Source organism: Maniola hyperantus, chromosome 8, assembly GCF_902806685.2.
Source record: "Maniola hyperantus chromosome 8, iAphHyp1.2, whole genome shotgun sequence".
In the NCBI taxonomy this organism is placed as follows: Eukaryota; Metazoa; Arthropoda; class Insecta; order Lepidoptera; family Nymphalidae; genus Maniola; species Maniola hyperantus.
The window spans coordinates 14,786,850-14,808,265 of record NC_048543.1 but is presented as its reverse complement, the minus strand read 5'-3'; the positions used below and the strand labels follow the sequence as shown (position 1 = coordinate 14,808,265).

At 38.2% G+C, this 21,416-nt stretch overlaps 1 pseudogene; it reads right to left on the bottom strand.

Annotated features, from left to right (window-relative positions):
- Positions 1-95: 95 nt before the first annotated feature.
- Positions 96-21,416, bottom strand: part of LOC117984832 (muscle-specific protein 300 kDa-like) — a 162,859-nt pseudogene continuing 141,538 nt past the window's right edge.

The following is a 21,416-nucleotide window of genomic DNA, read 5'->3' as shown; positions in this document are numbered from 1 at the left end:
GCCACTCGCCGTCGTGAAATACACGAACTAAACCTACTCAAGGTGCGTCTATAGATAATAAAAATGTAAAAGGTGTGTGTAAATAAAACAAGCGATAAATATAATCAATGCAAGGCTTTAATCTGCTTTTATTGTAAACAGTTCCTTACCATCTAATAGTTTAAGTAACAATGCGTGAATGCGATCAAGCCGTCGTGTACGATTTGTGCGGCGCCATTTTTATTTTAAATATAGATTATATAAATATAAATAATATACTTTAAATATTTGTTATGCGGCGCGGCCCCGAGCGCTCTATGCGTCTTCCTAAAACACGCGATAAGCGAAAATCGAAAGTTCGCGCGAACATTGCTTATAAACTCGCGCGAACGCGAACGAACAAGATCAGCGCGAACTTTCATTGATCGCATAGTCACGTTATATTAGGACGATTGCCTTATACATCATCGTTCTATAATATTATACCAACGTAACAAATATACAAAAATCTCATATTTACATACGGGCGGGGGCTAGCACCAGTGGAGATTTTGGAATGTGTCTTTATTTGTTTCCGGCTTCGAACATCGCGTTTTACCAAAAAGCAATGGCGAGGCCGTCTGCCCGGGAAACTGATGACAGTGACAGCTGTCAAAGTGACAGATATTCAGCACAGATTAAACTAACAAAATTAGGTGCAGTCCTGAGGGGAGACTGACGCAGTTTTGTTGTTCAAAAAGTGACTTGAGGAATGTTATCTATTACACATTATATTTTACAACCCAAAACTTAGGGTGGGTCGAATAATCCGGAAGATTTTTGAACTATTAAGGTTAAATTTTTGGTAAAATATGTCGTCATCAGTCATTTTCGTGGGCGTTATTTATTCAGAAATTGTGACTTTAAACGTAAAGACGTCCAAACTGTTTTAGTCAATTTCGTACCCTTTAGTTATTTCAAAATAGATAATTTTGACATTTAAATGGGTACGAATCCGAATGTTACCTACGTTCCTATAGCTAATACACAGAGATGGAAATTTGAGTTTACGAATGCCGAAACTAAATAAAATTCGGTATTTGACATTTGCACACAAGAAATCGACTGTTTCTGTTTATAAGCTTTAAATAATTTCCACAATTTTAATCCTTATGTACCCATAAATATTTTAAATGATTTAAATAAGTATACCGATTACCACAGATAAAAAAGGTGCGATTTTATGGTATTGTAAATTTCAAACTATTTAGATATTTATGAGTACATAAACGATTTTACAAACATGCAAGTCTTAATGAAAATAATATTTTTTATCTGTTCTTAGTCTAGTTTTCTTTAGGAAACCTTTTTAAAGGGGGGGTGGGCCATGAGGATATCTCAGTACGGGTTGTAAGGAGGCAGCAGGGGATCTGCAGTCGCCATTTGGGGAGAGGGGGGCTAAGGCCGCGGCACCCAGTAGTAGTAACAGTAAGGCCTGGAACGGAAGCGAGGCGCGGGCGACGCGACAGACGAATCGCAAGCCCCTCTGCACGCGGCCTAATTCTTGTTCTTCACGCTCCTCGCTTAGGATGACGCTGTAGAAAAAAAGCGAATTAAGTATCACAAACTCTTTCTAAGGGCCTGCAATTTTTCAATCGTCAAATAATTCATAATCTGTATTTGGTAAAAAATACAAGAGTAGGCACTTCAATGACATTGACAGGGGGGCGCTGTTGGAGAACAAAGGCTTAGAATATTCAAACAAGAACAAAGGGAACACTTGTCGGCAACGCTAGTTCCGATTTTCGCCACGCGCCAACATAGGCTTGACGCACTGTACACAAAAAATACATTAGGTATACCCAGGCCTAACCTAAAAATAATCTTTGAGGAATAATTTTGTCAGGTTTTTTCAGAACAATACCTAACTGTCTAAACGTCTATGCCTCAGGTAAAACTTTAATTGGCGATTGAAAAACTGGCTAATAAAAATTTCTATCAAGAAAAGTAGATGTTGATAGAACATGTGAAAATAATAGATAAAAGTTCATGAGAAACGCTTGTATTTCAGGCTAATCGTTTTATGTTATAGAAAATATCTAAGACGTAAGGTAAATGTTATACAGTATGTATACACTCTCCTTTCAGTACGTATGTTAAATTTTTAGATAAAATCCTAAACTAAGGTAGGGGGGCTAATTCAATGCAATTTTTCATCAATCCTACAAAATTAAAAGGTGTTAAAGAGTGACAATTGTGTTAGCTAATTACGTGATAATGTGCTCATGAACGGACTAGATTTTGTTACAAAGTAAGCAGGTAATAGTAAAAATCCCTACTAAATAATTTTATTATTTACTAGCTTATTCCCGCGACTTCGTCCGCGTGGACACAAATTTGAACCATATAAACTACTACTGTACTGTGATATTATAATACGGGGGTACTGTTTATTTTACCCTTTAGAATTGTATTTTCAAAAAATCCTTTCTTAGCGGATGTCTACGTCATAATAGCTGTTTGCATGCCAAACTATTCAGTAGTAGTAGTATAAATTAGTAGTTCAGGCTTTGCGCTGATAGATCAGTCAGTCAGTCAGTCACCTTTACCTTTTATATAATTTAGATATTTTAATTGCTGAGCTCTTATGTGCGATAGTAAGAATATCATTTTTATTTGGTTAGGCTAATTTTCAATTAAATTTTCAGCGAGTAGGGACCTAATAGACAATATTGCTGGGCTATAGCTGTAGCTATAGGCAAGATTTATAGCAACTTCTTCTAGCCCGTTCACGAGACACGTCAGGTTTTATGTCAACTTACTCATTCTCGTCGAGGGGCGGCAGGCTCATTGCCGGAATCTGTTCATCGTCGTCCTCCATGAGCTACGGATAACAACATTACGTCAACATACGGTGCCAAGCCACTACTGTACTGTGATATTATAATACGGGGGTACTGTTTACTTTAGCAAACACTTATTTTATTTTTTCAACTATACTTAAATGTAACTTGTGCGTGATACAGTATTTTCTTATAAGTATAACTCGTGCAAACGAAACGAATCAAAAGTGACGGCATTAATCGTTTGCCTCTCACTCGCACACACTATATGTGTAAGTGAGAGGGAATTAATTAGTGCCGCCATTTTAGATTCGTTTCGTTAGCAGGAGTATATTTCAAATATTGACTGTATAAAGGTAAAGAAAAATAAGTGATTGCATAAGGACAAAGTTTTATAATCTGGATTAGGTTTTATTTTTGTATAATATATTCTAATACTACCTACCTACTTAATTAGCTACTTATAGTGGGGTTCCATTATTTTTTGCTGCATTAATAAAAATTATATCTAATGAATATGAGTAGTTACAAAACATCATAGGAAAGAATATAAATATAAATAAATTTTTTCGTACTTAGAAGTAAGTATACAATAAAATACACGTATAATTAGGTTTTATTTTGTAATATATTTTGTGTAAAGTAAATTATTCTATAAATGAAGCTCGCTCGGTGTAACATTTGTTTGCGGATTTTTGTGCTGTGTTTCAAAAGCAGTGTAGAAGCGGGGGCAACAAAAGTCAATTTTAAAAACATTTTTGGGCATTTTAATTTAGTGCCATCCAATTTGAAGTTTGTAATGTGTTTTTTTTTTATAAAATATGTAGGTACATATGTATAAACGATAAAGTTTCTATTTTATTAAATCTATCTAATCATTTTAATAACTTTTTTTAATTTTTATCTTTAATTTTGTCATATCCTAGTAAAAAAAACAATATGATGTCTGTTTTCTTGTTTAATAGAATATAATATTATTATTTCAAGTATTATTCCTTTTTTGACTAATATGGTTCGTGTAGATTAATTTTTTATTAATTGGGGGTAAAAAATAATTATTAAAAAAAAATGTATCCACGCTATGAACCGCCATTGACCCCGTGGTACTTCTACCATCTACGCAACGTTCGTTAACCTCTAACGTCAGTCAGATGTTTTATTTGCAATACATTTAAAAAACTAACTTTTAAAAAACGCAGGTTTTTTAAAATATTTTTCGCAAATTTAAAAAAAATCGTTTCCGTACCCAAAAGTGGCACCGTTTTGGGTACGGGACCCTATTACCAAGACTGCTGAGTGCTGACCGTCCATCCGTCTGTCTGTCAGCGGGCTTTATCTCGTGAACCGTAATAGGTAGAGAGCTGAATTTTTCACAAAATGTGTATGTATTTTCATTGCCGCTATAACAAGTCATAATATTATATAATTTCAAAATGGTCACTATTTCTTGTACGATGGTACGGTACCCTTCGTGGGAGAGTTCGACTCGCACTTGACCGATTTTTTCTTTGTGGTATCTTATCAGTACTATCACCTGTGTCCGTTTTTGCTAGCGTTCTATTTACAACCTGTATAACGTGTGTAGTGTGTGTACTGTGTGGTCTGTCGTTAGTGACAATATAAGGCTCGTACGCACCTGCGTGGCGGCGGTGGCGGCGGCGGCGGCGGCGGCGAGCGCGCCGGCTTGCGGCGGGTGTCGCGCGAGTGCGGCGCCCAGCTTCAGTGCGTATACACCCGACAGCTTGCGCAGCGACTGCAGGCGCAGGCGGAGCTCACCCAATCTGTGAAACATGTATCATCATCATGATGATCACCGTCCCACTACTAAGAACGGGTCTCCTCTCAGAATGAGAAGGGTTTTAAAATTTACCCTTCTCACAGAACTGGGAGAGCTTACCTTCTCATCCATATCCATACTAATATTATAAATGCGAAAGTGTGTCTGTCTGTATGTCTGCTAGCCTTTCACGGCCCATCCGTTCAACTGAGAGATAGCTTGCATCCCGGGGAAGGACATAGGCTACTTTTTATCCCGTAATATCAAAGAGTTGCCACGGGATTTTTAAAAACCTAAATTTACACTAACGAAATCGCGGGCATCATCTAGGATTAGTATACATCTGATACTTTCTCAAAGCGAAGACACTGGGAGACGGGGCTTAGTTCTGCTTAGATTAGGCAATGATGGGCCTGGCATTCTTTTTTTTAAAGCCCCAATAACAACTAGTATAAAAAAAAAAACATTTGATGTTCTTCTGAAGTTCGTTAATCGCGGGTGACTATTTCGGCTCACTTCAATAAACTTCACCGAGACGGAGAAGAATCCTCAAGACACTTACCTCCTGCACACATCCTGAGCATCGGCGCTCTTGAGCAATTGAGCAGCGTCTCTCAGTGCGAGCACTCAATTTCAATTTCAATTTCAATTTTCATTTATTGCATTTCCATAACTCATTACATCATATTAAGCATGTACAAAGTATTATGGATACCCAGTTTGGGTGTCGCAATTTGGTCCTTAGACCTTGGGTAGGGAGACCGATATTATTATTTATTTTTATGTTCGTCGTTTAGGAAATCATTTACGGCATAGTAGCCCTTTTCTAATAAAAAGTTTTTTTAATATTTTGTTGAATTTATTTTCATTGTTTATGTTACGAATTTTGTCTGGTAAATTATTATATATCTGTATAGACATTACGTAGGGACTCGAGGTATGCAGTACTAATTTTGATTGCGGAAGGTTTAATTTATTTGCATGTCTTTCGGGAAATCGACGGGATTTGATTTCTTTTTTTGTGTATAAGTGTATATTTCTTTTTACAAATTTGCATATTTCGAGGATATATATGGAAGGTAGGGTAAGAATTTTTAATTTTTTGAAATGAGGTGAACATGAGTCTGTAATTTTTATATTGACTAGTATGCGTATGCACTTTTTTGTAGTATAAACAGATCATGGGCATTTGTGCTGTTTCCCCAGAGAATAACACCGTATCTCAAAAATGCGTAGCCATAAGCGTAATAGTCTGGGCTCAGTTCTGCTCAGCTCGTCTCTCAGCTCGCTGAACCTCCTGAAGTCCTGTCTCAGCTCGTACGGCGGTTGCGCCATACGGAGTAGTTACCGCGCTAGTAGAGCTAGAGCTCTGCTGCAGCTAATTGAGCGACTAATGCTATCACTGAATCTTCTAAAGTCCTTCCTAATTAGTCAAGTGCGTGCGGCTATTCCGGCTTACCTTTACCTGTTCAATAAACTAACACCGAGAATAATCATCAAGACACTTACCTCCTGCACACATCCTGAGCATCGGCCCCCTTGAGCAGCTGAGCGGCGTCTCTCAGAGCGAGCACTCTGGGCTCAGCTCTGCTCAGCTCGTCTCTCAGCTCGCTGAACCTCCTGAAGTCCTTCCTCAGTTCGTGCGGCGGTCGCGTCAGACGGAGCGGTTCCCGCGCGCGCACAGTTCGCTCTGCTGCAGCCAGTTGAGCGACTAATTCTATCACTGTTGACAAGGACCATATTGTGAGACTAGCTTATGCTCACGACTTCGTCCGCGTGGACTACACAAATTTCAAACCCCTATTTCACCCCCTTAGGGGATTGATTTCCAAAAATCCTTTCTTAGCGGATGCCTACGTCGTGATAGCTATCTGCATGCCAAATTTCAGCGCGATCCGTCCAGTAGTTTGAGCTGTGCGTTGATAGATCAGTCACTCAGTCAGTCTGTCAGTCAGTCACCTTTTCCTTTTATATATTATTTAGATAAATTCTTTACTGGAGTTAACGTTGTGACAATTTTAATAAAGAATATCGATATAAATGACAAGATATGGCCCAAGCGAACAAAAATTTTCAAGGTTTTGGAATCAAATAAATCAGCGCCACCTCTTAGATACTAATGAACGACCCGTTTGAAATCCAGACGTCACTGAGGTTGCATTGGTGCTAAATAAACATTTTAGGACCAATGAGTCGGTGCCATTTTACTTGTTCAATGGCCCTGTCCTTACGAAGTAATATACTCGTATGAGTCAATGATAAAGAAACAGTTTCTTCAATGGTATGTTTCATTGTAGGATTCCCTAATAGCCGACCCACCAAATTCTACTGATAAGTTTATTCAGTTCAGAAATTCAAATATAGCATAGATGACCTATTACTTGCAAAAATTATTATGGTTATCTTGCTGGTTCTTCTCGGTAGGAACGGCATTCCGAACCAGTGGTAAATTAAACTAGTTGACGATTCAAAAGCACTTGTAAAAGTTTACTTGAATAAAAATATATTCTATTCTATAGTCAGCAGTATGAATACAGTAGTAGCTTTACGCTTAGTTGGAGGGGAAACGGGAAGCCATGATTAACATGGCTAATATTCTTTAAAAAAAGATTATCAAACAAACTCACCAATATCATGGAACTCCCTATTATGGACCAGCGCGGTTTGCAGCCTTCCCTGCCAAGCAGCAGCCTTGGAGCAGGCCTGGTCCCACCTCTGGTTGGCCTCGACCAGTCTCTCCTGGACCCTATGCCCGTCATCAGCAGACTTGGCGTGGCGGGTCACGTGGGAGCCCACCACGTTGAGGGAGACCACCAGTGCCTTGTGGGAGTCCAGATCTAGCAGGAATTCGCGGTGGTCCTGGAAACATTGAGTCGTTATGGCATAACTAGCTAATACCCGCGATTTTGTCCGCGTGGAATTAGGTTTTTTAAAAATCCCGTGGGAACTTTTTGATTAACCGGAATAAAAGTCACTCTCCAGGTTTTTATCTATACCCATGCAAAAAATTACGTCAATCCGTTGCATCTTTGCGAAGTAATTGAAGGACAAACCAACAAAGAAACACACTTTCGCATTTTTAATAAGGATAATATTGTGGCTAATTCCATTGTACACAATTTCTAAACTAAACTAAAATGACTCGTCTAAATCTATTGCTATCCCTTTCATGAAGTTGCTTGCAGAAAAGGATAGCACTAGATTTAGACCTGTTAATTTAGTTTAGATTAGAGATTGTGTACAAGAGAATCGGCCCCAATGTCTCCCGACCAAAATTCGGCCACAGCGGCCAATCTCCATAGAGATTAGCACGAAGGATATTATAGTGCACAAGTGTGTGCGCAAACACAGGTGTCAAGTGCACTCTCTATGATGCCCGCGACTTCGCGTGAATTTCGGTTTTTGAAAATCGCGTGGGAACTCTTTGATTTTCCGGGATAAAAGTAGCCTATGTCCTTCCCCGGGATGCAAGCTATCGCTGTACCAAATTTCGTCAAAATCGGTTGAACGAAAGGGCAGTGAAAGGCTAGCAGACAGACAGACAGACAGACAGACAGACGGACAGACACACTTTCGCATTTATAATATGGATAACCCCAAAGACGTAACTTCGTGATGACCACGAGCGGTCTGCCAAGAGTGTTGCGAAGAAGAATTAATGATTCCAAGAAGAAGAATTTATTTATTATTATTCAATCTATTACAATCTATTACATATTATTACATATTAAATTACATATAAAATACAGATAAAAAAAAACAAGTAATAATTAAGTAGACCTAGGTCTAGTAGACGTATGAATGGGCAACCCCTGCACTAGTAAACACTGTATTACAGTGGGTTGCCTTCTCCATTTCTAAAAACTTTAATAAATGTTATTGCAATTTGGTGCGCTAAGGTCGGACATGTTATACCGGTGTCTATTACAAGACGTGATAGTGGTTTGCATGTATGCGAGTGCGTGTGTGCGTGTGTTAAGGTGTGTATGTGTGTGTGTTTGTGCGGTGCGTGTGTGTGTATGTGTGTATGTGTATTATTTGTTGTTTATATTAGCTAGTTTGTTTCAATCATATTATTTTAATCAGAAGATCCTCAGTTTCGTTATAATTTAGAGCATTGAGATATTTTATTAATTGCGTTTTCAGTTTATTACTTGTAAAATCTTTTAGCATCAATTACCTGTATAGCATCTTCAAGAGCGTCATACTGCTCAGGAGGGTCGGTTCTTGCTTCATCCGTGGCCTCGGCGAACTGCAGCCACTGCTCTAGTCGCCAGAGGTCGTTGTCCAGTTGCTTCCAGTTGCGGTCGGAACAAAGTGGACACGTCAGACGACCGGACTCACTGTGGGGGATAAATTCTTGTAAGTCTGAAATCTGAATTCTGTGACGTTAGTATAGAAATTGGGTATTTGACTCCAATTTTTTTATTACTTTATTATAAACTAGGATAAAAATAATGACGTAAACTGAAAAAACTAATTAAATCGATCAAATAACAAAAAAGTTATAAGCATTTAAATATTTCTGATTAGACAGAGATAGCGATATAGAATTTTGACGTGACACCCTACTAATGCCATAGTAGCTTCGTGCGGTTTCATACAAATTTTCGTTTTGCGAGAAAGGCATAGAAGACCCTCCCACTCCAAAATTAAAATGCCTGTAACTTTGTAAATCTTTGTTGTCGGCGTAGGCACGCCATTATTTTTATCCTAGCTTATAATAAAGTAATAATATTTATCAAATTCAAGAGTAGGAAAATACCCAATTGTATAAAGCCGTTCACGCGTTTTTCACGCGTTACAATATTCATACATTTCGCAAATTCTGCGAAAAAAATTGCGCAATGTAATTCTAATGTGCGGGATTACCTTTAAAGTTTGATAGTTATTAGGTACTGTACCTTTTAAACACAAATTTTAATAAGGTAGGTAGATTGATATAGATTGAAATCAATTTTATAACTTAACTCAAAATAATTTAAATAGGTAGTAGCAATGCCTATAATGAAATATTAGATAAATAAATTACTTACAAAACGAAGCTATTAAAAAAGATATTATAATAAATTGTGCTACAAATAACTTTATATTAGTACTTAATTACGAGTTGCTACTACATAATCCATGCATTAGATAATTAACTAAACGAAATAGTGAGAAAACATCTTAATATTAAGCTGATTTCCTCATTCGCCAAAAAGTCATAAAAATTTGGATATCACTTTATTTGTTGCTGTGAAAATGATTTTAAAAAACAGTACCTATTCATAGAACTTATAGTGCATTCAATATTAACTGGCGTATTTCCACTTGAGACCGTCATTAGCAATAATTGAACCAGTTCCTTTTAAAATGAATGGGCTCTATGAGTGTTTGGTTTATTACCCCTATTGTTTACGTATCGACATGCCACGTCGAATTGGTATTGCTAATGACGGTCTCAAGTGGAAATACGCCGGTTAATATTGAATGCAGTAGAATAAAAATTGCATTGCAACAAATTCAGTGCATCCAAATCTTGTGTATTAAGAAATTCGCTAACAACCAGTGTACTACAAACAAAAAAGTGCATAAATCAAGTAGGTACTAAAATGTGTACAGTGCACTAATTATAATCCAACAATCGTGAAAAAACATTAAAAAGCAAATTAGTTATTAGTAAAATACTGTAGTAATTGCGATTTATTTGAGCCAGTATAAACTGAATAGATTGTTTTTTTTTTTTGACGACAAGTTAGTCCTTGACTGTAATCTCACCTTGTGCTAAGTGACGATGCAATCTTAGATGGAAGTGGGCTAACTTGGAAGAGATATGATATACCCCTAATAGTGTCTACGCGGCATCGTATCGGAGCGCTAAATCGCTTGGTCGTCTTTGCCGATATAGTGGTTAGGTACTAGCCACATTTTCAACCAGACAAAGGCAAAATATTATGTTCTATGGGAAGGTTGCGAGCGAATTTCTATTTAGTAATCAATATAATAGGTATTATTATAGAAAATATTATGAAGCAGTACTCACTGTTCGCACGTGAGAGCGTACGATGCGGAATGGGGCAACCTAGGACCAAAAACGACTGTTTAATATCGCATGCCAGGTTAACAAGCAATATCACTGGATATTGTAACTGTGGAGACTGATTTTTCTAAAACGGTATGTAGAGACGACCAATTCAGGATTACTGAACTATTGATATCAAAACAAAAGTAGGTATGTTCCCGAAGAGCGTTAATAATACTTTAAAGATGCTAGGGAAATGAAATTGCATATGCTTGTAAAGTAATCAGAATTGAATTGATAAGTATTTACTATCCTATATTGACAATTATTCGTATTGATAATATGATGAACAATGATACACATTTAAATAATAATGATATACCTAAATCACTACACAATTTTGTGTGTTCTAATATGAATTAATTTAATTTCAATAAGGAATCCTTCTTAAAAGTTTACATCGTATAGATTTTGAATAAGACAGAACTATTAGAGATGTTAATCATTTGGCAGAAGATAAGAAAGTTTGGATTAACAAAAACACCACACTTTTATTAGAAAATAACCATAGTTGCGATAAGATACTATACAAAAATTTATATAATAAGATAATTGAATTTGAAACTAATAAAGAATAACATATTAATTAAAACGATCTTTCATGTAAAATAAATAAACATTAAGGAGATATATATTAGACTTTTAGATCCGTTATTAAATTAAGAACCGTTATTCAATTAAGTATTAGATAAAAAAATTGTTATTAAAGAAAATATTAAAGTGTTTAATTAAATTAGTGCTAGAAAGTTAAAAGTGATCACGAACGAAATATTAAGCCCACCACCAAATTCAAACGTGCTTGTGCATCTACTTTGCATTGCCATACACAGAGCTTTGCTACATCCCTTTTTGCATATTGACAGTCAAAAGCCGAAACTTAATTTACTAATTGACCAATCCTGGGAAAGACTTACTCATGAAACTCCATTAGATAGAGGAAAAGTAAAATATAATGAAAAATTATTAAAAAAATATAAGAATAAAAATTTCTACAAAATAACGTTTAAGTTTTGTGTTTAACTACAAGTTTAGGCACTCCTTCTAACCCTATATTGGTTAGTCAAAGGTCGTATATTTAGGCTTTGACTAAGGTGTTTTGCCATATTTGAGGATTGACTATGCATGAGATTCGACTTTTGACCATACTTACACAATTATCAACAACTACAATTCGATATGGCCATCTATACAAATTAAAACCTAATAATATGACACAAATAATTGTATTTAGAAAAAGGCTTACCTTAAATTGTTGATCTGTAGTTCCCGTTTCTTAGCTTGCGCCAATAAGTCTTCGTATCTTAACGATAGAGATTCAACCTCCTTCATCATCGCTTCTTCTTCGGTAGCATCACATTCTGTTAGCAATAATTCTGATAAATGTTTAGCAAGTTCTAGCGTCTGTTCAGGCTTAGCCCCTGCCTTGGCTATTTCTTTAGCCAATGTAGCTAGTTCGTCGCTTGCAGCGTTGTCTTTAACTTCGTGGAGTAAAACAGTTCTTAGTGCTTCAAGTGATTCTGATGTTTCTTTGACAGCAGATGCTAATTCAACACGATAGGTTTCTTTGGATGTCAGTGTATCCACTTGTAAAGCAGCGTCAGTTTCCCATTTCAGAGTATCAACCTGTTGAAGAAGATTTTGTTTTAAATTACAAATTTTTGAATTAATCTATGGTAGATATTTGCATAAATCTTAGATGTTGTGGAAAATAAAAATATAATATAATTAAAACGGCTTAGAAAGTACAGCATCAATTTTCGCCACAGAAAAATCTTTAGTGACGGTCACTATTTTGTGAAGATTTGTTATTCCAGTTTAAGAAAAACACTCGCCTCTAAATTACTTCTCCTTTTATGTCGTAAATCAGTGTCGATTATTTCAATCGCTTATCGATCGTTTTTTATAGGAACAAAACCACCGACTTACATTCAATCTGGAAATATAAAGCTGAATTCTCTGGGATAGCTAACCACAAATTTTTTTGAATTGTGTATGTAAGGTTTTTAAAAGTCGTACCTGTACAGCACTGTCCACATCTCCAACCACCTCAGCCCTGGCTAACTCGAGTCTCGTCCTGACATCAGCGAACAGCGCGCGGTACTCGCCCACCATGTCCCCTACTCCAGGCACGGAGCTCACTGCTACGGACAGTCTGTCAGCGTCGTCCACTAGTGCTTCACAATCACGGAGGTCTTCTTCCACACCCTGCGGATGATTTTAAGAACACCATAAAATATAGTCATGATTGTTCCTAATGGTCTCAAATTTTCTGATTGGTTAATACTCTGAGTTTATTGGCAAAGAAGCAATTTGGGGAAGAGTACGATAATTTGGCCAAGAAAAATAATTTTACTATTGTGGAGAATGTAATGTTGAAAATAATTAAAAATGTCGTATTGTGGTCTCAAAGTATGATATTTGCACACAATATTTCGTAAACGTTTATTAGCTATCTTTTATATTTCAGAATACGTTTTCAAAATTTGCACCTAAGAATGATACAGTAATTTGCCACTGATGGATGTTTTTGTTTTTTTCTATATCGTATGTGCCAACATGTATCAACAGTTTTTAATAGCACAAGTATCATACATTTAAATGTAAACGAGAAACCGCAAAACATCGATAACAAAGCCAATGTACTATTAACTGCGCTTATCATTCATCGATTAATAATAAATCACATTGAAATGCCAAAAAAGTGTGTCAGAGATGTGATAAGGAAGGTAACAGGCATTACAGCTAGCTTTTAACGTAATAATTCCTTACAGCTTTAGAATAATGTGTTTAAATACTCACATCTAATTCCTTAAGAGTTGCCACTTTGTCGGTTGGTGTGGGAGCGAGGTGCAAAGCCCTGGTCAATCTGACATCAGCTTCAGCCAACGCCACAACTGCTTTGCCATGAGCACCCACGAACTGTCTATGTGCATCAGCTCCAGCAGAGTCCACTCTTCCACGAAGCTGTTGCCAACGTCTGACTGCAGCTCTTAGCCTCGCTGCATCGTCAGCTCCACGACCACGAAGTTCAATACCCCGAGCAGACGCCACGCGACTATAAGCATCTTCCAACTTCTTTATATCCCCTTCTAAATTATCCAAATCTTTAGTGACAGCTTTCGATACACTCTCGTCTTCTGCTTCACCCCGCTGTTTACGCGTCTCAATTTTCTCAACTCTCTTCTCTATCGCATCTAATTTCTTTTCCACTTTGGGTAAAAGAGAATTAGCGAGTTCTGCTGATTTCCGAATTTCCTTTAGCGCCTTTTTACGCTGCTCGGACATGTCACAAATATTCTTCCATTTTTTCTCAACAATATCTACTCCTGTATGTAAGTTGCGTAGATCAAAGTTTCCTTTAAGTACATCAGGGTCGTTGAATATGAGTTCACAGAGGTTTAATGTTTTGCCAACTTCTCCGCTTTCGTTTTCAATGTCTTTATGTATTTCGTCACGTTCTTGGAATTTACTATCAACAGCTTTTACTGTTAAATGTTCTAATACAACCGATTTAGATAAGTTAGCTTCTATCGAATGTAATCTCAATCTAATCTCTGTCAGATGTTCCTCAAGTTGAGTAATAGTTTCGAGCAATTCATTGATTTTAGCGATCCGACTTCTTCCCGTTTCTTGTAGTCTATGCCAGCGCTCCTGTATATCCTTAAGATGTTTGGATGTATTTTTACTGTACAACTTTTCATCCTTTTTAGACAAGTCAACTAAAGCACTGCCAGTTTCTGTAAGCCACTCAAATTCGCGTTCTTTCATGGCAGTTTCTGCATGAACGTCTGAATTTATCCTTCTGATCAAGTCCTGAGGATCCAAAGCTCCTATATCACTAGTTGAAGTGGTAGTTTCGAGACGAGATTCAAGTATTGTCATCCATTCAGCAAACCGACTTAGTCTTGAATCAAATATTGTGTAAATTTCTAGTCGCTCTTGTAGTCTATGAATTATTATAGAGAGTTGGTGTTCCAAGTCCGCTCGTTGTTGTCGCAGTTGCCAGACCTTCTGGTTAACTATCCTTATGTCCTGCGGACTGAGGCATTCTTTTAATTGTTCTTGGATGACACTCAGAGCTTCTATTTGCGTTTCAGTTCTGTCTATCTTTTTCCTCAAATCACTATACTTGTCTATTGCTTTCTTGAGCTGAGGCCGAGATAGACGGTCTTCATCAGAGTAAGACATTATTTCATTTTGTGTTTTATTGTATAATTTCTGTAAGTCGCCAGTTAACGTTTCATATTCACCGATAAGTCCAAGTATTCGAGTTAGGAAGTCTCGCCACGTGTCAAGACTGGCTTGTAAATTGTCAACCCTTTTAACTATACCCGCATATTCCATTCTTACAGAAGCACCGTACGTATCTTCTGTAAATTCTAGTACCTTTTTAAGGTTTCCTAATAATTTTTCGTTTAGCTTTCTACCTTCAGGTAGTTTATCTGTGAGATTCTGTATTTTGGCTAAGATCTTGTGTATCCTCTTTATATGTACATACCTTAACTGCAGCTTTTCTTTTTCCCTTTCAATCTCCTTAAGCCATCTGAGCAGTTCGGTGTAAATTTCTCTATATTCATCCCATGCAGCAATACGCGTGCACACTTCATCGTGCCTTTCAACTATTCGAGCCAAAGTTTCATTGTGGAGATTAGTGAGAGTGTCAAACTTGTCTGCTAGATCGCGGTTTTTCGTTTCCCTGTTCTCATTCATGAGTACAGACCTTTGTGATGCTAACAAGTTTCTATGGACGCGGCATAGTCGACGATGTTCTGTCAAGTTGTCGTAGTCAGTTGGTATTGAACCGGACAAGAACGATTGTAAGTCTAAGAGGTACTCGTTCCATAGTCTCAAGGCAGTCGCAGCGTCTCCAGATCTCACCAACGCGGTGGATAGTCTGTGATAGTGGAGGAACGTGTCTCGGAACATCGCCTGCCATAATTCCAGTATCCTCACAATCGAGTGTTCGTCTGATACGTCTCGATCAATGTCTGGGAGTTCCGCTTTGGCGGGAGCAATGTCCGCTTCACTCTTGCCGAGTGCGATGAGGTTATCACGTAGCGCTATCAATTTGTCCTCAACTATTTCGCTATCTTCGTGAACTGGCGTAAGATCCTGTAACAAAAATATAATACTTAGTTACATTCGTTTTCATATCATAAGTAGGTTCCAGGCTTATTTTAATAGGAAAAAATCAATACTGTCATGACCCCGTATGAATTATTACAAAGATTCTTACTCGAGCATCTATGAATATTCGAAATCACTTAAGATATTATACCTCCGTTCTACGTGGAAAACATCGAGAGAAATTTTATAGTTACAGAGCGGGTCTATCTTAAACATGAGTGTACTTTGGCCCAGCTGTGGGCATAGCGTAGTATAACTTTAATCAATCGAAATCTATAATATAATATTAATTTAATCATACACGCCACGACTAATAACGAAAATGCATTAATCCTCTTTACTCCTCTACCCAAAAAGGCATGGCATATCCCGTCTACATGGGGCCAAGCCCATTTCGGTCGTAATGCGTGACTGGCCACCATAATAATACAGTTATGAAAACCGTTATATATCTTTATTTTGTTTCATGGCTGATATTTATTAGTGCTTTTATAAATCAAAAGGATATTGACACAAATAACATTTTTACCGCGATCAGCACCTCGATTGCGGGAAATCTGCATCTATTACAATCTCAATTGTTCTGATTGGCTGAATTTGTGCGATTCTTGTTGCAACAATGCATTGTAGCTAATAGTGAGCGAGCGTCACCCAATCAGAGGTGATTGCGATCGTGACATTGTAGCTGTCATTCTCCCGCAATCGCGCAGCTGATCTGCAGGGCGATTGTCTAAAACCTGCATCAATCATTATTACAATCTCAATTGTTCTGATTGGCTGAATTTGTGCGATTCTTGTTGCAACAATGCATTGTGGCCAATAGTGAGCGAGCATTAACCAATCAGAGATGATTGCGATCGTGACATTGTAGCTGTCAAACAACCGCGGTAGGGCCACGGCTTTACACTCATTGGCATGTCAATTGAGATCCTTGAGGACTTACTCCTGGCAGGAAAAAAAACCTGTCGCATATCGTAGAACATTTATTTAGCGTGTCGAGCTCTAGCCCTAGCTAGTTGTCTGGCTTCACCCAAGTCTGTTAAAACCTGTACACTACTACCAATTGCAGCCATCTGGCTAAAGTATGGCTGTCTGCTTATCCCTTGCAACCTTTGCTGCACTTTTTTACCCCTTTTGAACCAATAAATACCAACCTGTCGCATATCGCAGAACATCTCCTTAGCGTGTTGCGCTTTAGCCCGCGCGACCTGCCTGGCTTCACCCAGGTCTGCTAGAGCCTGTACAGCACCAGCTACCAACTGGAGCCGCCTGGCTAAGGAGTCGGCATCAGCTTGGAGAGCTCTGGAGCCAGTCTCAGCTGCAACCCTCGCGGCTAGGGACCGTAGTTCAGCTACGCGTGCTTCTTGTTCTAGGCATGCCTGTGGAAGATTTTTTTTGTTAGAGCTTTTACATGGGGAACTTTGATCTAACTTATGGATGATAAGATTTTCCTAAGGCTTATGGATAAGAAGCTATTTCAGTAAGAATGGCGACCCGTTGTCTCTATCACTCATACCTATATGATGTTTTGTCGGTCTCAACGACAGAGACAATGCTTTACAAATCCACTATTTCCTTCTAAAGGTCGATGTACATTATTTTCTGCCGCGTACTGTAGGTATGTAGGTAGGTAGGTACCTACTCACATATATTTAATGTTAGCATACGAGTAGGTTTTGAATGGCGCCGAAGTAATTGAAGCAATAAATATCTTAATGCATATTGACTGATATCAACTTGTAGTCAGTTACTCTGGTTAAGCGAAAGTGGGGCTTTATAAATATATTTTTAACCGACTTCAAAAAAAGAAGGAGGTTCTCAATTCGTCGGAATCTTTTTTTTATTTATTTTTTATTTTTTAAGGATAATTATGGCGCATGCAGTAGGTATACTATCCCTACCCATTTTAAATAAACTAGCTTATGCTCGCGACTTCGTCCGCGTGGACTACACAAATTTCAAACCCCTATTTCACCCCCTTAGGGGTCGAATTTTCAAAAATCCTTTCTTAACGGATGCCTAAGTCATAATAGTTATCAGCATGCCAAATTTCACCCCGATCCGTCCAGTAGCTGTGCGTTGATAGATCAGTCAGTCAGTCAATCAGTCAGTCACCTTTTCCTTTTATATATTTAGACTAGCTGATGTCCTCGGCTATGCCCCCTGTGGTTTTACAAAATGCGTGGTTTTAAAAAGAATCCACGCGTGCGTGAATGGTACTAACCTACTGTCTACCTTTTCAATTAATATAATCTCTTTAATTCACAATTTAAATAAACCCTTGTAGCGATAACAAAGAACTTTCCACTTTCTCGGGGCCTTGCCAAAATCTAAGTGAAAGTGGTGATTCACAACGGAAAGGTTTTGATTTGATTCTACCGTAGGTACCTACATAATATAGTTCTTGCATTTCACGAAGGCCACTGACTCATGCTAGTTTAAGTCGTATCGGTATACCTACGTGAGGTTCACTAAATGTGTGCGTTTGACAGCGCTTGCTCGCGACTGATTGGTCCGACATGCACGCACACATACGCAATGACCGTGTAAACGACGTTACCACAAGTAAAGTTCACTAGCCTTCGTGAATTGCAAGAACTGTACCTCATTTTGGAACTTAGATTATATAAAACTAGCTGACCCGCCCCGGCTTCGCTCGGGTGGAATTAAAAAATTCGAGATGGGGGTTGAATTTCCGACAATCCTGAAACACATATTTCTTTATTTGTTACCGAAAACCCAAATACCAATTTTCATGCAAATAACTTGAAAAATGACGGACTTTCATACAAACTTTCATCCCCTATTTAACCCCCTTGGTAATAGAATTTCCAAAAATCGTGAAATACGTATTTTTATTTCTAACCGAAAGCTTAAATACCAATTTTTTTCGATGTAACTTCAAAAATGACGGAGTTTCATACAAACTTCCATCCCCCATTTAACCCACTTAGGGGTAAAATTTCAAAAAAATCATTTCTTAGTGGACACTTACTCTTTACAAAGAACACACCCTCAAAATTTCATGTGTCTAGGACCAGCGGTTTAGGCTGTGCGTTGATATATATGTCAGTCAGTCAGTCAGGACTTTGAATTTTATATATATAGATAACAATTAAGTACCTAAGTATACCAACTAATGAAGGCAGCAGCGATGCTTTGTTAGGGTTCCGTACCTCAAAAGGAGCAAAGGAAACCTTATAGGATCACTTCGTTTTCTGTCTGACTGTCAAGAAACTTATAGAGTACCTACTTCCCGTTGACCTAGAATCATGAAAGGTAGGTAGGTAGGTCTTATAGTACCTACAAGTAAAGGAATAAATCCGAAAACCGTGAATTTGTAGTTTTTTTTTAAATCGATTTATATTCTAGCGTCATCCCCACTGAAGCTACGACGAAACGCTTCGAGAAAAGGTACATGATTGTGCCCCGTCCTTTAGTTTGGCTCGCCTTGGCGGGGGCACGGCAGTGATTAAAATCAAATTAATCCATACTAATATTATAAATGCGAAAGTGTGTCTGTCTGTCTGCTAGCCTTTCACGGCCCATCCGTTCAACCGATTTTGACGAAATTTAGTACAGCCGATAGCTTTCATCCTGGGGAAGGACATAGGCTACTTTTTATCCCGGAAAATCAAAGAGTTCCAACGGTATTATTAAAAACCTAAATACACGCGGACAAAGTCGCGAGCATCATCTTGTAGTAGATATAAGTTAAAATCTAGTTAAAATACAGTTAGGTTACGAAAAACCATTGTAAAAAATATACCAGCAAAAAGTTTGTCAAAAGACAGATTTTTTGGAATGTTCAATTGAGTTTACTTAGTAGGTATTTATTAGGTAAACTCTAAGAACTAGATAATCGATTGCCTAATAACAGCGATGGACTAGTTAGAAAGTGGCTAGTCAGATATTTTTACTTTACTAGTTCAAAATAGATATAGGCCTATTGCAATTAAGCACAAGAACTAAAAATCAAGGCTAAATTCCTAGGTACTGTATGGGTAGTATGTGATAGCCAAGTGGTTAGGACGTCCGCCTTCCAATCGGAGGTCGGGGGTTCGATCCCGGGCACGCACCTCTAACTTTTCGAGTTATGTGCGTTTTAAGTAATTAAATATTACTTGCTTTAACGGTGAAGGAAAACATCGTGTGGAAACCTGCATGCCTGAGAGTTCTCCATAATGTTCTCAAAGGTGTGTGTCTACCAATCCGCGCTTGGTCAGCATGGTAGACTGTGGCCAAAACCCTTCTCACTCTGAGAGGAGACCCCTGCTCTGTAGTGAGCCGGCGATGGGTTGATCATGATGATGATGAAGCAATCTAAATATATATATAAGTAACAGGAAAAGATGACTGGCTGACTGACTAACTGATTTATTAATGCACAGCTCAAACTACTGGACGGATCGGGCTGAAATTTGGCATGCAGATAGCTATTATGACATAGGCATCCGCTAAGAAAGGATTTTTGAAAATTCAACCCCCTTAAGGGGGTGAAATAGGGGTTTGAAATTTGTGTAGTCCAGCTGGACGAAGTTGCGAGCATAAGCTAGTATTTTTTTTTTTTTAAAGAATATTAGCCATATTAAATGACTAATATTCCCCTTTCCTCTCCAATTAAGCGTCAGGCTTGTGCTAGGAGTAGGTACGACAATAGTGCAACGGGCGGGGTTTGAACCGTCGACCTTTCGGTTTTCAGTCCACTTCTATACCGGTTGAGCTATTGAGGCTCGAGTAATTAAATGCACTAGTTCAGTTTTAGAGCTTAGCTAGGTAGGTAGGTACCTAGTTTATTTCTGAAATGAATGGTATCACGTATGAAATTTCATAGGTGTCATAATGTAGGTTATTTATTTTGGTAAAACTGTGAATTTGTAACACGTTACGGAAATACTGAGTTTCCTTTGACCTATTCTCAACGTTCATAGGATACAATTTATAAATTCACACCAAACACCCCTTTTCCATCACGGTATTTTATTGTTTCTTTACATCTGTTATCTATGGTTTCTTCGCAATCTGATGAGTCCCGCCCCGCCCAGTAATCGTTGGGAGCTGCATCTATATACCTACCCAGTGGCGCGCACAGTGTTTTAAGCCAGGGTAGGCATTAGTTAGGTAGGAACCTGTTTACTGGCAGGTCATAATAAAAAATATGCATTGAGCTATTACAACTGGGGTAAGCAGTGCATTTATGCCTCTATGACCTGCACGCCACTGTACCTACCTATATACCTAGGACACACAATCCAGTTGGGTAGGTCCAATTTCGAGAAAGAGGTCGGGTGTTTACGAAAATTATTCTTCGAAATGTCATCATCATCATGATCAACCCATCACCGGCTCACTACAGAGCGCGGGTCTCCTCTCAGAGTGAGAAGGGTTTTTGGCCATAGTCTACCACGCTGGCCATGTGCGGATTGGTAGACGTCACACACCTTTGAGAACATTATGGAGAACTCTCAGGCATGCAGGTTTCCTCACGATGTTTTCCTTCACAAAATGTATTATTGTCCAAATAGGCCTATTTCTCTAGGCCTCCTCTCTCTAATAGGTTGGGGGCTCTATATCCCGGGAACGCAACTCTAACTTTTCGATCACTGCTTGGTGAAGGAAAACATCGTAAGAAAACCAGCGTGCCTTG